This window comes from Cheilinus undulatus, linkage group 24 (genome assembly GCF_018320785.1).
Source record: "Cheilinus undulatus linkage group 24, ASM1832078v1, whole genome shotgun sequence".
Taxonomy (NCBI): domain Eukaryota; kingdom Metazoa; phylum Chordata; class Actinopteri; order Labriformes; family Labridae; genus Cheilinus; species Cheilinus undulatus.
In genome coordinates, this window is record NC_054888.1 from 25,159,421 (window position 1) to 25,178,529 (window position 19,109).

General features: G+C 39.9%; 1 protein-coding gene across 1 annotated transcript in view; it reads left to right on the plus strand.

The window, feature by feature from the left end:
• The first annotated feature begins 1,503 nt into the window (after window positions 1–1,503).
• Window positions 1,504–19,109, plus strand: part of slitrk6 (SLIT and NTRK-like family, member 6) — a 37,830-nt gene continuing 20,224 nt past the window's right edge. Inside the window, exon 1 of the mRNA XM_041782191.1 lies at window positions 1,504–1,935. The gene's annotated coding sequence lies outside the window, so the exon portion shown is untranslated. The remainder of the gene's footprint in view (window positions 1,936–19,109) is intronic.

Below are 19,109 nucleotides of genomic sequence, written 5' to 3' on the forward strand. Positions count from 1 at the left end.
TGAAATAAAAAGTCATAATTATGACATAAAAAGTCATAATTATGAGATAAAAAGTCAAGATTATGACAAAATGTTATAATTGACTAAATGAATTTTTATCTCATAATTTCGACTTTCTGTCTTTTAATTATGGTATTTTATCTCGTAATTTTAAATTTTAATCTCATAATTATGACTTTGGATTTCTCTTTTTTATTTCCTTACTTCCATATTTTCTTTTTTAGTGGTGGTAATGGGCTTCCATCTGCCTATAATGAAAAGTGTGTTTTTATTTAATTTTCCTTAATAATTCGTGTCATTATTGTATCAAAAGTGACTAAACGAGACTGAAATGTGTATCAGATAGGGTAAAGTACGATTCTGGGGGGTCCTCTCTTAAAAATGTCCAAATAGTGTGGTCAGCACTGCAACATAATGCAAGTAAATTTAATTTAGCCATGATAAAAATCATGCTCATAAATAGGGAATTTAAAAAATACATCAAAATGCATGTATTTGTAAACATGGTGCACATTTGTTGCATAGCTGATTGGCTAAGGGGAGCCCTGCATATTCTTCCTAGGGGCCCTAAACCCCTAGCTACGCCCCTGCTGTCAACAGTCAGGCCGTTTCTTAATAATAATAATAATAATAATAATAATAATATCTTGAATTTATATGTTCCTTTGACCTCATGGCTTGGTTTTTGCTCTGATATGCACTGCATCCAAATCATGTCCAGAAAAATCTCACTGCAAACATCAGAACTGCAAAGAGTCTGATTTTTTATTTTTAATAAACTTACAAAAATGACTAAAATTGAGTTTTCACTTTGTCATAAATGAGCACAGAGTGTAGATTAATGAGAGTAAACATGATCTTGTTTCACTGAACCATCAGGCTGTAACATATTTTTCTTTAAATGGGGAGGGGGTCTGAATGCACTATCTCATGCTCTCTCCCTTTATGCGGGCTGATTCTGGCCTGTTTATTGGCACGGCTGCATGGCTAATCTGTGATTTGGGTGTTATTATATAGCATTAGTTCCATCCTTTAGGCTTGGTGCTGCAGCCAGGCTATTTAAAGCCCATCAATGCAAGCTTTTTTCTGCTTTTTATTGTAAGAATCTCCTGGAGGAGGAGGAGCTCTGCTTAACTGCTTTAGAGCTCTCGCAATTGAATGAGAAATTACCGGATTTAGACAGAAGAGAACCGGAAGTTAAGTGAATATGTCTTCAAATTTCAATCTGTTGGAAACGATAAAAGAATTTTAACGAGCTGGAGCCGAATTGCTTTCCTTCCAGTGAGGTAAAATCGCTTCTTTATTGTGTTGCAGTTGTGGTAATTGTGTCTAATAAATGTAAATGTTTAGGGCTACTCTTTTATTCTGAAAGCCCGCACCGGAAGCAGTTGTGTATCCGAGGTGAAGCTTGACGCTCCCCGTCTGTGTAGTCCACCTCTACAGCATGCAAATTACCGAGCAACTCCAATATATCGCAGATTGGTTAACTACAACGGAGCGCGCGGCGCGGCGCGAGAGCTGGACGCGGTGCGCGCTTTCATCTTTCCCCCGTGGACTGTAAAAGGAGGGAAAACGGTCTCTTTTTAATCTCAACGCTGTGTGTGTGTGTGTTTTTTTTTATCTTTTCACCTGCAACTTAAAATAATTAACACTTCGGAGTGTGTGAGGAGGGCTTCGCCCGTCATCCCGGGACTGGAGGAGTGAAACCTCACCGAGAGCTGCTCGTGCCACGGAATAATTGGGCACCCCTCTGTCCTCTTTTACGCGTGAAAGGGCTCAGTGAAAGACTGGAGAGTGGACCCTGACGGACTGGTGAAGTTGTGCTTCTCAAGGGGAGAAAAGTGTCCCCCCTCTTCTATGCGTCGCCTCCCCGTGTGGACTCATGGACTGAGCACGGCGGACCAGCCTTCTTCTGTTTCCCCTCAATATTAGTCGGTAAGTCACGAAGCACAGGCACTGGATAAACACAGCATGTCAACGTTGGGGTGTAAAATGCTTAATTTGGCTCATTTGAACGCTCGTGGACCAGGTGGGCTTCCTGTTTGCTGCTTTTAAATAGCCTCGGAATCCAGGTGTTCATTGTGGACAGGTTCCAACTGGCTAAAGTATGCTCTGCCCCTTTCCATCTGACCACTAGCAAGAAACAGACCTCTCCTATAGATAAGCCAACGCTGTCGGCGTAAATCACGCCTGTTATCATGATTTTACGAGTAGAGAAAGTGCTGTAAAAATAAAAAAAGTGCCTCGACTTGAGGAGGGAGCAGAGAGGAGTGAGTTTTTTTTCCTGAGGGGTCCTCCATTACCTCGAGCACACCTGGCTGTATGCCACACGCAGTTACTGTATCCTACGGCTGTGCTGGGCTTATGGTAATGAAGAGTGCTGCTGAGTCTATACAGTGCTTTCATCACCTCCTCTCCAAAGAGAGGAACCCGGAAAACTTCTCTGAGGCTGGCTCTGTTTTCTGTGGAACTGCGGAAATGCGCAAGGAGCGTCAAATGCAACATTTTTTATCGTGTTCTGCCTCCTTTTTTTTTTTTTTTTTTTTTTTTTTTTTTAGCGGTTAGCCATAGCTGAGTGTAGTTGGTGCGTATGCAAATTTACGACACGGTCAGTGGTCGCAGGTGTAGGCTGTTTAATGAGGGCTGCAGCACAGCAGCCAATCAGAAATCAGTATTTTTTAGCATGATTATTCAACCTGCTAACGTAGCTCCTGTCCTTGTTGCATTGCTGTGAATGTAAAGAAAGTGATGCTTGTCTTCCAGGGCTGTGTTTTACTAATTTAAATGGTAGTTAATGAGGAAGACATGTCTAATTAGCATTTAATAGTGTAATTGAGCTTTGGTCCCCAATTTCCAATGGTTAATTATCTTATGGATTAATTATATCAGGCACTGCCTTACACATAAAGCTTAATGCATCAGAATAACTTGACTTTAATAATTGATTAGAGATAAATCAGCCCATCAGACTGGCTTAAAATGGTGCTTCTGCATGCCTTTCTGCAGCTCGACTTGCTTCAAGGAAAGACAAGGACTTTTTTTAAGTTGTCAAGGACCTACAGCACTATCACCCAACCGCAGATAGTTGTTAATTAGACCAGGAGTTCTCAACCTTTTCAGCCCGCGACCCCCAAAATAGAGACGCCAGAGACCGGGGACCCCCACTGTACCTGAATCATGCGTCATGTGCAGACAAGGCCGTCCAAAAGGGGGGATAAATAGGAGAGCTTTCTGGCGCCCAGCCAAACTAGGGATCCATGGAGGTCAGCAAAACTGTGGTCTATTGTAAAGTTAAGCTGTGATATCCATATTTTATATTTAACCTGAAAAAACAACCACTCATATTAAAGGAACAAATGTCTTTTTTCAGTCATTTGTTTAGTAAAGAGCCCCCTTAAAAATGTAAATCCCTTCTGTTGAAAAAATAATTCAGATGGGCAAAAAATAGCTCAAATGGGTTAAAAATGACAAAAACCGTGGAAAAGGTGGTGAAATTTGATTTTTGAAGTATCAGATATGGATTAGACGTCGCAAAAATACCCCCAAAAATTGCAAAAATTGGTCAAAATGGCAAAAAGGGGCATAATAGTGGTAAAGGGAGTTAAAAAGTGACTGAAGTGGCTTTAAATTGGCAAAAATGGGTGGAAATTTGCTGAAATGGGATGGAAAATTGACATAAACTGGCAAAAGAAGGTTAACTAAGAAAGAAAAAATCATCAGATATTGGCAGAAAGTGGTTAAACTGGCAGGAATTAACAGATCAAGTAGTGAAATAGGTTACAACGGGAAATATGACTGTTAAATGTGGTTAATAATGGCAATAATGGGTCAACATAGTTAAGCTTCAGTGGCAAGAATTGGTTTAGACACGGCGAAAACAGAAAAAAAGGTGTAAAAAGAATTAAAATGGGCAAAATAGGTCTTAAATGGCAAAAGTGTTAAAATTGATGGGAAAAAATAATGATAATGTGTTCAAATTTGGCAAAATTGGTGAAAAAGGGGCAACAGTGTCATTTAAATTATTATTATTATTTTTTTAAGGAATCTGGGGACCCCCCTCTCAGTGTCTCGTGACCCCCAAGGGCGTCCCGACCCCAAGGTTGAGAACCACTGAATTAGACCACAAACTGAGCAATTTTCTGGCAATAGGAAGAACACAACACCCTAAAGCAGGGGTTCTCAACCTTTTCAGCCTGTGGCCCCCCAAAATAAAGGGGCCACAGCCCCCTACTGTACCCCACAGCCATGCATGTTCAAGAATAGTCATGTGGAGACAAGGCCGTCCATTAAAAGTAGTAGAAATGGGTTAGAAGTGGCAAAAAATAACAAAAAAAAGGCAAAAATGAGTATAAATAGTGGTAAAAGGGAATTAAGAAGTAGCTGAAAAGGCTTTAAATTGGCAAAAATGGGTGGAAATCTGGTGAAATGGGAAGAAAATCAATATAAACTGGCAAAATAGTCCTAACTAAGAAAGAAAAAGTGGGCAGATATTGGGAGAAATTGGTCAAACTGTCAAAAATGGTTATATCAGATAGTGAAATGTGGTTAAAACGGGAAAAAATTGGGCATAAAAAGTTGTGAAATTGGGTCAATAGTGGCAAAATGGGTCAACAGAGGCAACATTTGGCTTAGAAGTGGCAAAAACAGGCAGAAAAAGTGGTGGAAAGGGTTAAAAATGGCAAAAAAAAAAAAAATAAGTGTTAAAATTTATGGGAAAAAATCATGAAAACTTGTTAAAATTTGGCAAATTGGTGTAAAGTGGCAACAGTGGAATTAAAAAAAAAATCGTAGTTTTTTTAAGGGAATCTGGAGACCCCCTCTTAGTGTCTTGCGACCCGATAGGGGGTCCCGACCCCAAGGTTGAGAACCACTGCTCTAAAGTGTGAAATAGCCAAAGGGAATTGGTCTTCGGTTTTAAGAGTACCAGCTCAGGGGAGAAAAGGGAAACTTTATTGAGGCACACTACTTTCAGATTGAAGAGAAGCCTGCAGAAATATTGCTTCTCTATAAGACACAAAGAAAGTAAGCACGGCTAGCCCACAGAATATTGAATCAGTCAAAAAAAAAAAAAGGAATGGAACAAGGAGCAAGGGAGTTGAACTATCTCTTGCCTCTTGAGTGGGCGGATGTCATAATTATCATTTCTGGAGGATTGCGATGGAGGGGCCGCGGGCGCTGGCAGAATCTCTGCAGATATGTGGGTGTAGCGGTGGTGTCGACCCTGTAGGGCAAGCCACATCACTTCCAATACAGAGTAAAAAAGGGACAAGTCCCGGCATAATTGGTGCCTGGGAACACTGCAGGGCGCTCGGGGAACGCGGTAGACGGTCAGCGCCTCATAACAAAGCTGGCCGAGCTCGCACGAGCGCTAAAACACACCACTCGTGCACGCAGGAGTGATACAGTGCAAGGGGAGGATGGGGGGGGGGGGCTCTAATCTGCAATCCCATGTCAGGCTGAAATGAAACAACCCCTCGATGGACGCAACAAGTCTCACTATCTCGCCTTCTCATTCTGTGTTACAGCCCCCGAGCAAAAGCAGGCTGGCTTTGAGTATTAGTAGATGCACGCAACGGTTGGTGGCGACCTCCACGAGAGCGAGGGAGGACAGGGATGAACTTTCCAGAGCCGTAAAGTCAGGTTGTAAGGATGTCATACGTCACTCAGAGTAAGGTGGACTGAATTAGCAGGTAGGGCTGGGCAATAAGGAGAGATCATATGGACATGAAATCTAAGACAGTCTGATCACACTGATAAGTATTCTTCTGACTTGATCTGACCATTGATGGGTGTTATGCTGAGCATCTTTTTCCAGAGAAATGTAGATAAGCTGTTTGAGACCAGGACGACCAAAAAGAATCCCTAAACGATCAATATTGGGTTAATCAGCTCCTGCTTACTGTCAAAATTGCGAAGAAGTTGGCAACAGTACGTTCCAGTTCCATCGTCTTCTCCAAATGTTTCACTTCTTGCTCTCTTTTGGTTAAAACTGAAAGATTGTAAACTTCATGCACTTTCTGACACTACCAATCATTAAAATGATGCATGTTTTCTTTATTTTTAATGCAGTAATAATAATAATAATAATAATAATAATAATTAGAGCCCGACTGATATGGGATTTTTGGGGCTGATGCCGATAGCGATATTGGGGGCTAAAAAAAGCCGATATCCGATATATCGGCCGATATGTGAAATAAGAACATTGATAAACACAGGATGTGTACTGTACATGAACACAAATTCTTATATTTATATTATCTTTGTTTATTTCACAAAGATGCAACTTAGACGACGTTAAAATGCTGTATAATAGTCTTATCTTAGATAATGGTGGACACTGAGAGGGGGTCACCAGATGCTTTAAAAAAAACAAAATTATTATTTAAATTACACTGTTGCCACTTTAAACCAATTTTACCAAAATTTTACCCACTTTCATCACTTTTTAACACCAAATTTGTCACTCAAAACCCACTTATGCCACTATTAACCACTTTTTACACCCCCTTTTTTTCCCATTTTAACCACAGTTATCCCATTTTTGCCAGTTTATATCAGTGTTTCATCCCAGTCCACCTAATTTCCCACATTTTTGCACTTAAAAGCCATTTCAGCCACTTTTTAATCCACTTTTTCGACCCATTCTTGCCAGTTTAATCAATTTTTTTGATATTTTTTGGCCACTTTAAACTGATTTATGTTCTTTACAAATCCAATTTTAACACCTTTTCTACCATTTTTTTTTGCCATTATTCACTAATTTAAGCATTTTTTAACCCATTTTAAATATTTTTTTTAACAAAAGTTATTTCTTTTTTTTTTTTTAAGATTTGTTTTTGGGCATTTTGTGCCTTTATTAGATAGAGGAGGACAGTGGATAGAGTCAGAAACAGGGTCAAGAGTGGGGTAGACATGCGGTGAAGGGCCTCAGGCCGGATTGACACAGACCCGTGCACACAGGGAGCGCCCCCAACCACCGGGCCAACCGCTCCCCAAAGTTGTTTTAAGCTTAACTTCCCAGTGGACCATGATTTTGCAGACCTTCATGGGCCCCCAGTTTAGCTGGATCCCAGAAACCTCCCCCTTTACCCTCCCTTATGGGCGGCCTTGTCTGCTCATGACTATTCTTGGATGTTCATGGCTGTGTTCAGCCACCTTCAGGTACAGTGGGAGTCCCCGGTCAGTGGCATCTTTATTTTGGGGGTCCTGGGCTGAAAAGGTTGAGAACCACTGCTCTAAGCAGTAGAGATGCAACTGGTCGACTACAGCTCCCACAATGCTTTGCATGTCAAACAAATATGGCTCCCCACTGGAGAAAGTCGAAGTACATGATTGAAAAAGGATTAAAAATGGATAAAAGGCACTTATTATCGGATGTAACGCTGTGGATTTAATCTCCAAAGACCCCGAAAAGTCACGAAAGTTCCAGGTTTGCTACAACGGTGTTCTTTAAGGCCCATTTTTACTCCCTTTACGTACGAAAATGTATACGTCCTTTTCAAACAATGTTACCGTCACTGCTCACACACTTCCATGCGTCCTTTACGCTGGCATGGATGTTAACCAATACATCCACTGGGGGGGGCAACCCAGAGTCAAAAGTTTATGACAACAACAAACTCAAAAACAGACATGGCGACTGTGGAGGAGGTATTGATAATTTACCTCTTGCTTAAAAGACAAAAACGGAGGCAGAGTTTCTAACCAACTCATTGTTATTTCCATTGTTATTTCTTCTTCGTGTCTCACTAGAGCTACGTATCAGGTAGTGGTTTCCGGTGGTACTGCTCCATTTGGCCCGTATCCTTAAGCTTTGTGGAAACGTGCAGAAATACGGACGACATGAACACGAAGCACGGACAGAAGACTCCGTCTGTATCCGTATTTAACGTTGAGCATAAATGGGCCTTAAGCGCTACGGAGACATCGATGGTAGCAAACAAAAGACAAAATAGTCAGCTTTCAGAGGAAAAAACAGTAAGTTTGTATGACTTATGGTTCAAAAGTTACCAACGTTTTTATAAACTGTGTCACGTATTGTTGTATAGGACAACACCGTCCTCAGAGACTCCGGAAAGTCAGCCAAGTTCCGGGCTCACTAAAATGTTCTGTAACAGCTACGAATGCATGGAAAACATGATTAGAAAGGCACAACTGATCCGTGCCATGTGAGCTCTGAAGGTTAATATATCGGCTACATATTGGCCGATGATTAATCTGTGATACGCTATAATCGTCCCGATTAATCGGCCCGCCGATCAATCGGTCGGGCTCTAACATTAATGCATATTAAACGATGGCAACAACAAAGAAACATTTCAAACTTGGGTGTGTATTTTTGATGATTAAAGAATTGCAGGAAACTTCTGCAGACAGTCTGATTTGCAGAATTATGTTAAATGCAATATTTGCTTGTTTGCTGCCAGTTCCACACATTTTCCCCCAAAAGCGTTGCCAACATATTTGTGCAATTTAAACAGTTCTCTTTATCTTTTTCTGGCATGTATGATTAAGATCATGACCTGTATGTGTTTTATGATAATACTAGCTATTGCAGTTATGGAGACAATGTTGTTTTATTTTTTATCAATAGTTTAAGAGGTACTGATACCTGTTTCATAACATGACAACAACAAAATAAGTCCTAAACACCCAATTTTAGGTGATTATCATTTAAAGTGATCAAGAATTGCAGGAAAACTCCTGCTTACTTTCTCAACTGCAAATATTTTAGCAGCAGCTGCTCATTATTGCCAGTTTCACCCACATTTAAAGCCCTAAATAGGTGCTGTCCCTCTTTTGGTAAACACTTACAGGATCATGAATTTTATGCATTTTATGAATCTACCAATCCTCCAAGCACTCATTTCATACCATAGCAACAAAAGATGAAGTCCTTAACACCTAATACTGGATGATTTATGATTTTATAATTATCAGAACTGCAGGCAACATAAAAATAATTTCCTTACCAGATCCAACTACTCCAAACGTTGCCAATGTATTTGTGCTGTTTAGTCAGAGCTTTCTCTCTGTGGTTCAAATATGACTGAAGATCATTAACTTTCAGTACTTTCTGATGCCAGTGACAATTAAACACACATGGTATTCATAAATAATGTCTGTATTCATAACCTCCATGTGTGGAAATTTTGATTTAGCATAATTTAGACAGTGATGGGAAGTTTGTCTGCCTTTTTTGATCAGTTAAAACAACAACAAGCCTAATATTTGGTGTCTAGGGCTCCTGTGTTGGACTGTCCTTTTTTTTGCTGTAGCTATACACACACAGGGTTTAGATGTACATAGCTTGGACGATAGCTTTATTTGTAACAGAACACCTCATTTTTAGTGGAGCCAAAGTATTTGAACAGATAGACTTTGAACAGATTAGGACTTAATATTGAGTTGCAATAACTGCATCAAGTCTGTGATCCACTGACATCACCAAACTTTAGCACTCTTCTTCTGTGATGCTTTTCCAGCCTTTCACCACAGCTTCTGTCAGTTTTTTTTTTTTTTTTTTTTTGGGGGGGGGGGGTCACTCCCTTCAGTGTCCTCTTTAGCAGGCATAATGCTCTATAGGGTTTAAGTCTGCTGACTGACTAGCCAGTCTAAAAGCTTCCACTTCTTTCTCCTGATGAACTCCTTTGTTGTTTTGGCAGTGAGTTTAGGGTCATTATCTTGCTGCATGATAAAGAATCCCCCAGTCAGTTTGGTTGCATCTTTCCATAAATTGGCAGAAATAATGTTTCTGTAGACTTCTGAGTTCATTTCTGCTGCCATCATGTGTTACACCATCCATGTGGATTAATAAGGTCGTCTCAGAAGAAGACATGCAAGCCGTACCAATGGCGTTACCTCCACTGTCTCGGTCTTGGTATTTTTCGGCAAATTCAAGCCTGGCCTTCCTGTTCTTCTTGCTAATGAATGGTTAGCATCTTCTGGTTTAGCCTCTGTACTTTTGTTCATGAAGTCTTCAAAGTTGAAGATGGTGATACCTTCACTCCTGTCCTCTGGAGGTTGTTGATGATGTCACTTACAGTAGATGGTGATACCTTCACTCCTGTCCTCTGGAGGTTGTTGATGATGTCACTTACAGTAGATAGTGATACCTTCACTCCTGTCCTCTGGAGGTTGTTGATGATGGTGATACCTTCACTCCTGTCCTCTGGAGGTCGTTAATGATGTCACTAACAGTAGATGGTGATACCTTCACTCCTGTCCTCTGGAGGTCGTTGATGATGTCACTAACAGTAGATGGTGATACCTTCACTCCTGTCCTCTGGAGGTCGTTGATGATGTCACTTACAGTAGATGGTGATACCTTCACTCCTGTCCTCTGGAGGTTGTTGATGATGTCACTAACAGTAGATGGTGATACCTTCACTCCTGTCCTCTGGAGGTTGTTGATGATGTCACTAACAGTAGATGGTGATACCTTCACTCCTGTCCTCTGGAGGTCGTTAATGATGTCACTAACAGTAGATGGTGATACCTTCACTCCTGTCCTCTGGAGGTCGTTGATGATGTCACTAACAGTAGATGGTGATACCTTCACTCCTGTCCTCTGGAGGTTGTTGATGATGTCACTAACAGTAGATGGTGATACCTTCACTCCTGTCCTCTGGAGGTTGTTGATGATATCACTAACAGTAGATGGTTATACCTTCACTCCTGTCCTCTGGAGGTTGTTGATGATGTCACTAACAGTAGATGGTGATACCTTCACTCCTGTCCTCTGGAGGTTGTTGATGATATCACTAACAGTAGATGGTGATACCTTCACTCCTGTCCTCTGGAGGTTGTTGATGATGTCACTAACAGTAGATGGTGATACCTTCACTCCTGTCCTCTGGAGGTTGTTGATGATATCACTAACAGTAGATGGTGATACCTTCACTCCTGTCCTCTGGAGGTCGTTGATGATGTCACTAACAGTAGATGGTGATACCTTCACTCCTGTCCTCTGGAGGTTGTTGATGATGTCACCAACAACAACAACATTTCAAATATTTATGTCTAATCTTTAAACATTTTTAACATTAATATATTTTGGATCTTTTGGTTTGCAAATGTCCTTAAACGTCTGCCTTTCCCTCTTCTTCAGTTATGATGCCATTAAATACCCCCTTTTTCATATTTTTTGGCCATTTTACAACTTATTTTTGCTTCTTTTTCCACATTTTTTCCACTTTCATCCTATTTTACCCTTTTTCACCTTTTTGCCAATTTAAGCTACCTTCCACCATTAAATATCCCTTTTTTTCCCAATATTTTTGCTCATTTTTGCGATGTCTTTTTGCCACTTTTTCCCAATTTTTGGCCCCTTTTTTTAACCATTTTTTGTCACTTTTCGTCCATTAAAGTGACCTTTGGATTAAATACCACTTGTTTCCTTTTTTCCACATTTTTGCCTCTTCTTTTTGCCATTTTTTCTCCTCTTTCACTAATTTTTTGCCACTTTTTGGCCATTTAAACTACCATTTGTCATTACATACCACTTGTTTCCTCTTTTTTGCCCATTTTTGCCACTCTTAACTGCTTTTTGCCCATTTAAGTCACTTTCCACTCATTTTTTTGTCACTTCTCACAAATTTTCACTACTTTCTTACCATTTTTCCACTTTTTCTCCCCATTTTCACCCATTTTTCTCTGCTCTTTGACCATTTTTGCCACCTTTAACCTATTTTTACTGCTACTTCAAGCTGTTTTTGCCTCTTTCACCTCTTAGATTGTGGCTCTTGCAACAGTATTTTAAATAATTTGGCTCTTTAATTGAGTAACACTGCTCTATAGCATAGTCCCTATAGTATCTATAAGTTTATCCATGTTGCTCCATGCACAGCAGAGGTTCGCAAAGCAAATCATCTTTTTTCTGGTTTTTGGTTCCCTGAGGCTCTGTGGCGCCCCCCAGGGGAGGCCCGCCTCACACTTTGAAAACCACTGTTTTAGGGTCTTTCTTTACACTTCTCACATTGTGTCTGTCATCAAGTGCTGCTGTTTTCTTTGGTCTACCCATTTGACCGTTTTTACTGAGTACACCGGTGGTTTCTTCTTCTTCAGGACATTCCTAATGGTTGTCCTGGCTATGACCAATGTTTGTGCAATGGCTGTGATAGTTTTTCCAATTGCTCTCTGGTTTTCACACCTCTAACTATAATGCAGTCTGCACAGGCAGGCTCAGACGTTCAGCACGATTTGCACACATGTTCCAATCCTTTAGCTCACATGCAAAAGCTGCTATCTTCTAAGTCGTGTATCAGATCCAGATTTAAATACCTGGAAATAAAAACTGAAATGTTGATCTCTTGGTTCATATTTAACTTTTGATGTCAAACCCAAATGTTTTCAGTCTACAGCAGAAATAAAAGAACCGGCCTCAGTGTTCAAATACTTTTGGGGTGGAGTGTATATCACGATTGCTGTTCATTAAAAAATGATCCATCTGGCCCTGCCCTGGGTAAGACGGTACAAAGCACTCCCTGTACAATGTTTCCTATGTAATTGTCAGACAAGGAATCCTGCATTATTAAAAGTAGCTCTTTCCTGTTTGTGCTTAGTCACTCCTCGGTGTGCTGCTGTTGTCTGCGAGCGTGCTACCTCCAACACCTGGAAGAAAACAGCTTCTTCCACTAAAGTTGCTATAAACCTCTCTGTCAGGAGACATACAGGCGATAGATGCTTCAGGCTAGTGGATCTCTTATTGCAGTCTGGTGAGTGGATAGAATCCTTGCAGGGCTCCCAAACTCAATCTAAGAAAGCGAGCTTTAAAATCATGTTGTAGATTGATCAATGCTTTACAAAAGTTTCTGTAGAAATATTGCACAACCCCGGACAGATTTGCTGTCTTCTTGGAAACAGAGAGACATATAGACTCAGCACCTGTCATGAATGTCTATCCTGCTGCACAGGCTATAAATATTGTAAAAGCTGCTGTTTGGGAAGCAGCATAGAATGCAGCGGGTTGTGGTTGGAGTTGTGATGAAATGCTTGGTGAGCACATTATTGAGGACAATAAACACCTCACTGCCCTTGTTTGCAATGCAACACTCCCCTCTGCTGCATCGACGTCACGTGTGATATGCACACATTTTCTACGCCCGGCGTGCGGAACGAGCCGTGTTGTCTGTAAATGCACTTAATCTTCAGTTTGTGTTATGATCCAAAGCAGTTTATGGCATCTGGCAGTAATCCATTCCCAAAACAAAATGGCTATTATGAGACTTTCTTTGATTCGACTTTGAAGCGTCTGTACTTCTAACAGGTCTTAACAGGAGCTTTAGAAAGCCGTCCAGCTCCTTTAAGCGCCCGCTGCGGCCGCGCTCCTTAATTGGTCCTGAAAAGTCATGTTCAGGAGGACTGTGCAGGTCAGCTCAAGTCTCGCTGGTTATTAAGCCATCAGACACTCAATTAACTTTGCAACTGCACCAGATTTTACAACCATAAATAAAAAAAGCTGGGGCGCCGTGTCAGAAATGAAAATAAAAACAGAAGTCAGTGACTGTCAGATCTCATGAACCCATGTTTTCTTCACAACAGAACAGAAACAACATATCAGGTGTTAAACTTTTTACCATTTCAGGAAAGCATTAGCTCACACAGCTCAGAAAAGTAGGGACAGGGCCATGTTTACTCCTGTGTAGCATCCCGTCTTCTTCAACAACAGTTTTTAAACATCTGGGAACTGAGGAGGCCAGCTGATGGGAGAGAAATGTTGTCCCATTCTTGTCTGACGTAGGATTCTAGCTGCTAAGATGTTTTCTGTTGGTGAAAGGTCTGGACTGCAGGCAGACCAGTTCAGGACCTGGACTTTTCTTACATGAAGCCATGCTGTTGTGATGGATGTGGTATGTGTGTGGCATATTTTTAGAATAGCGTACAAAAAAATCCCATTTTCTTCATTTTTGTATGTTTTCTTGATAAATATGAGAATTATATTGATGGAAACCAGAAAAAGCTATAATCTCTACATGTGAAACATCAGTTACCTTTAGCTTGTTTGTAACAGGCTTAAGTTATACCATGTAATTTGCATTGTCCCTATCTAATAAACTTAATAAATAAATAATAAACAAATATATAAAATAATCATTCCCTTTAATACAACAGTTCTTATCCAATTTGCAAAATAATTCACAATCATCAGAACTAGATATATTTTCAAAACTGTTCAGCCCTAATTTAATCTAGTATTGTGTTTTTATAGTTCAGAATGAATTATTGTTTGTTTTTCTTTAAGACATAATCACGTATTAAACTGCAATTGCAATATTGGATATAAAAATTATAATTAGAGTATTTTCCCAAAATGTTCAGCCCTAATTTTGGACATAAATCTGTCTACATCAGCTGTAAATCCTGGGCTTACAAACAGATAAGTTAATGGAGTTTTAGGCTGGACCAACAGAGCTATGTCAGCTTAAGTCTTTCTCTTTATTCCTTACACTTTAAAGTCTGTTTTAAGGCTTGAAATTTGTATTTTTTTCATTCTTAAATGTTCAGTTCTGTGTCTCAAGTCCTTAAGTTTTATGTCTGATTTAAATATTGATATCAGCTAAAATTATTTTGCTGTATCAGTCATAAAAATGTCAGTATTGTGCATCCTTAATCTTAATGAATGTTTATTTGTGTGTGTATGGATGTGTAGGTCTTGGTGCAGGGTATATACTGAGCGGTTTTGTCTTTTCCCTGAAGCCCAAACAGTAGGGCTGACAGACTCAAGTCGATTGGTCGATGACCTCATGTCCAACCAAAATCCAATTGGTTGAACAATCGCACGTGCTACTTTAATTGGAAGAATCCATTTTTTTGCAGGAGTGAGAAGGGCGATGTCATGTGTTTTTAGTTTTTTAGTTATCTAGTGTTACAAAATGTAGTTTACAAAAAAATAACTATGAATATAACTATTCAAATACAATTTGCACGTGCCTTTAAGGGTAATTAATTACAGTTTAAATACCCAGAAAGTCAAAACAACGTCACTAGGACCCTCCCACCTTAGAGGAGAGCAAAGCCCATGAAGCATGTTTATAAGGATTATTATTTAATTACAACATAAGGTGGTTATACTGCAGAAATTGTCAGATTTTTCAGTTCATTTTGGGTTCATTTTGAATTTTAATTACCACCTAAATGCGCTGACTACATTGTCAGTGGTAAGTTTGATGTAGAAAATACCTGAAAGGTTTTTTTTTTGGTCCGTCCCACGACCAATTGATTAATTGATGATCTGGTGTGATTTTAGTGGACCAAGTTTTTCTTTGGTTGCCTACAGCCCAGCTAAACAGTTTTATTTTGAAGGTTTTAGCTGCACGGCTTGGCATGCTTCCTGTACTTAAGGTGGTCTTCCACACTGAAGACTGCGTGTTGAAACACTTCCATCGTAGCCACTGCCTCTCTGAGACATAAAGATATTTACAGTGACATTTTTGAGGGCTGACTCCTCAAGTCTTTTTTATTGTGCACCTTAAGAAGTTTATTCTTGGACTGTGCTCCTGATTTGTTTTCGTCCCTGACAGAGACGTTGTCTGGATGGGAGCATATGTTGCTCTAAAAGCTCTCTCTACTTTCCAGCATTTATAGTTCCTTTCCAGATGTTAGAGCTGCCCACACCATCAGCACTAATGCAACCCCATACCATCAGAGATGCAGGCTGCAGAACTGAGCCAGGAGAACAAGCTGGATGCTCCAAATCCTCTTTAGTCCACAGGACACGGCGTCTGTGGTTTCATCTGACCACAGAACAGTTTTCCATGTTTCCTAAATGAGCTTTGGTCCAGAGAAGATGGCGGTGTTTCTGGCCCCTTCAGTCTTGTCCCTTGCTCACGGAGATTTCTCCAGATTCTCTGAATCTTTGATGATGTTATGGACCGTAGGTGGAGAGATATTCAAAGAATTGTTCTGCAGTTTTTCATGAGACTGACCTGTTGCCAGTTAACCTAATTAGTTGCATAATGCTCCTCCAGCTGTTTTTCATTAGAACCATTTCCTTTCCAGCCTTTTGTTGCCTCGTCCCTACTTTTTTGAGATGTGTTGCTGCCATCAAATGAGCTGATATTTATCATGACATGGTAAAATGTCTCAGTTTCAACATCTGATATGTTGATCATGATCTTTTGTGAGTAAAATCTGCAGTTATTTGACTTGCAAAGCTCTGCATTCTGTATTTACATTTTACAGAGTGGCCCAACTTTTTTGGGATTGGGGTTGTGTTAAAGAAAACCTGCAGGGATGCAAACAAGTGGCTTTAAATTAAAGTTACTGCTGGAGTGTCCTCACAAAGCTGCTCTCCACAAGGCTTCAAATGTGAAAATATTGCCAAAGTAGCGCCTCTGCCTCCGTCTGCAGCCTGCACAAGCCTGATCCTGGCAGTTCCATCCAGCCTTGATTTCTCCATCGGTCACAGCCTGGATTCCCTTCTGGCCTGTGCATCACTCTGCTCTCTCACAGTGTCAAACAGGTGGAGTTCTGTTCATCCGGCTCTGCATCATAAAGCAACTTATAGTGATCCCAGAGTGTCACAGGAATGAATAATGGAAGTGTCTGGTGAATAAATAGAGACGGGGCAGAGCGGTGAGTGAATCACAATCGGAGGTACACACAATCCAACCAGTGATTTCCTGTCAAATGTAAAACTTGCAAGTGCACGTTCCCCAAACAGTTAGAGGTAGACTGTGACTTTGTGTTAATCTTTGCTACTTTTATTACTTTCTCTTCTCTGTGAGAGCTGAAGGAACTTCGGGTATGTTTTTGCTAGGCTGGCAGAAAGCTAATCCACAGGGTTTAAAGCCGGGCCGCTGCTGTTGTTTTCTATATTTTCATTCTCCTCATGGACATGCATGGGCACAAATATTTTCTTAGCAAAGCCTTCTTTTTTTTTATTAGCAATTGCTGTTCTTACTAATTGTGACTTTAACAAATACCGCTCAGCTGTTGCTCAATCCACCAGCAGATGTGTGGTAAAAATGGATTATGAGTTCATTACAGTTCGCCCAATTAGTAAACTCGCCGGGGTATTTTTACGAGATGATAGGAGCAAAACAGTCACACATCTGCCAATTTAGTGTGTCAGAAAGATGAGGAATACAAGCCAGGCACACATCCGTCAAATAGAGATTGTGGTAGAAAGGAGGCTTTTTTTTTAAAACTTAAACCATGCTGGTGTCCTTGGTATCAGGAAGTTAGAATTACAGCCTGAGCAGTGCTGGAAGCAATTTAAGATGATAGGAGACACATTTAATTACAAAAATGACTCATAATAGGAATGGTAATGGTTTTAGAATACTTTTTAGAATGCTTTTAACTCAGTTTTAAAAATGTGATTTTAATTGCATCTGGTTGTAATGAAGTTCCAATGCAAGACGGTGGATCTAGTGCATTTACAAACTCTAAATCAGTGGTTTTCAAACTTTTTTCGCCCAAGGCACACCTAAGGTTCAGCCAAATCTCAAGGAACACCATATTTAAATGGATACAAAATATACTTTTTAAATAATGTTACAGTCAAGGTGGCCTATAAGGGGGGATAAAGGGGGATCATGGAGGTGGCAAAAGGTGGCAAAAATGGGTTAAAGGTGATGACAAAACATGAAAACATTGGGCAAAAAGTAGCTAAACAAAGTCAGAAATGGGCGAAAATTGGTAAAAAGTGGCCAACCAGTGGGTTGAAATTAGGGCTGGACAATTAATTGAATTATGATCGTGATTTCAATTTTGGCTTCTCATGATCATAAAAACATTACAATCGAAGAAAAATGATTAATGTGTGCTTCAAAGAGTATTTTTGTACTGTTTTTTGCATGTTGCAAATTTTGCAAGTTTTACATGAGTGCATGTAGATTGGATATTTTTTTTTATTTATTGTTTTTTATTGCTATTATTTGATATATTGTTATTATTTTATTTGTTACTTATTTATTTTTGATTGTTCTTTTAAGTTGTGGTTCAATAAATACTCAAATTTTGAAGTCAATGAATAATCATGTTTATTAATCGTGATTTCAATATCAATCAAAATAATCGTGATTATTATTTTTGCCATAATCGTCCAGCCCTAGTTGAAATTGGCCAAAACTTGTTGAAAGTGGCAAAAATGAGTTATAACTGGCCTAAAAGGATTGAACTGTGTGAAAGGGTGGTAAAAATGGGAGAAAAGTGGGAGAAAAGTGGCAAAAAGAGTTTAAGTTACTACGATGTGGTAAAAAGGGGTTAAAAGTGATGGGAGACAAGTGCAAAAAATAGCTGAACAATAGCAAAATTTAGCTAAAAGTGGCAAAAGGGTAGTAAAAATGGGTTAAATGTGGTAAAAAGTTCCAAACAAGTGGCAAAAATGGGTTAAAAGTAGTCAAAAGAAGTGGTAAAAATGTGTAGAAAATTGTTTAACTTGGTTAAAAATAGCACAAATTAATAACTTTAACACCAATTTCAAACCAGTAACAGCTTGCCACACTTTTCAGCTGATGAGGTAACTGTTAGCCAGGATGCTAGCACCAATGCTAGTGATCCAAAACACATGCAGTGATATCATCAATAAATCCCAACTGGTTAGGTCCCATTCTCTGGGGTTTTTCAGGTCCAGTCAGATCTGTGGGCAGGCCTGGTTACAGAACTTGCCATAAAGTTGCAGTAATAACGTACGGTACAAGTTCCCACGGCACACCTAGACTTGCCTTTAAGGCACACCATTTGAGAACCACTGCTCTAAATAACAGTAGAAGAAGAAATCAGTAGAGGTGTCGTGAAACTAGCCTAGATCTTATCCACATGTAGGCAACTTTTTCTGTGCTTTATGACCTTTTGCACTCATGCAACCACTGCTAGGTCACTGAAACATGGGGGTAGGTTAGGGTAGGTTGCCACTTGTGTTGGACTTTATTGCCTGTGTTTATATGGCAAAGATGGATGTCAGACTTTGTCTGTGTTAATGTTGCTGGCTGGACTTTTTCAATGCTCAATCAAACACTCAGGCGTTTTTCTATGTTTATAAACAAAGATGCCTGAATCGACTGGAGGTACCTATAGCTTCATTTACAACACCCTTTTAAAAATCAATCATAGTTCTCTGTCAGACTGAATAAGATAGTCCTCCAGACTTTTCCAGTATT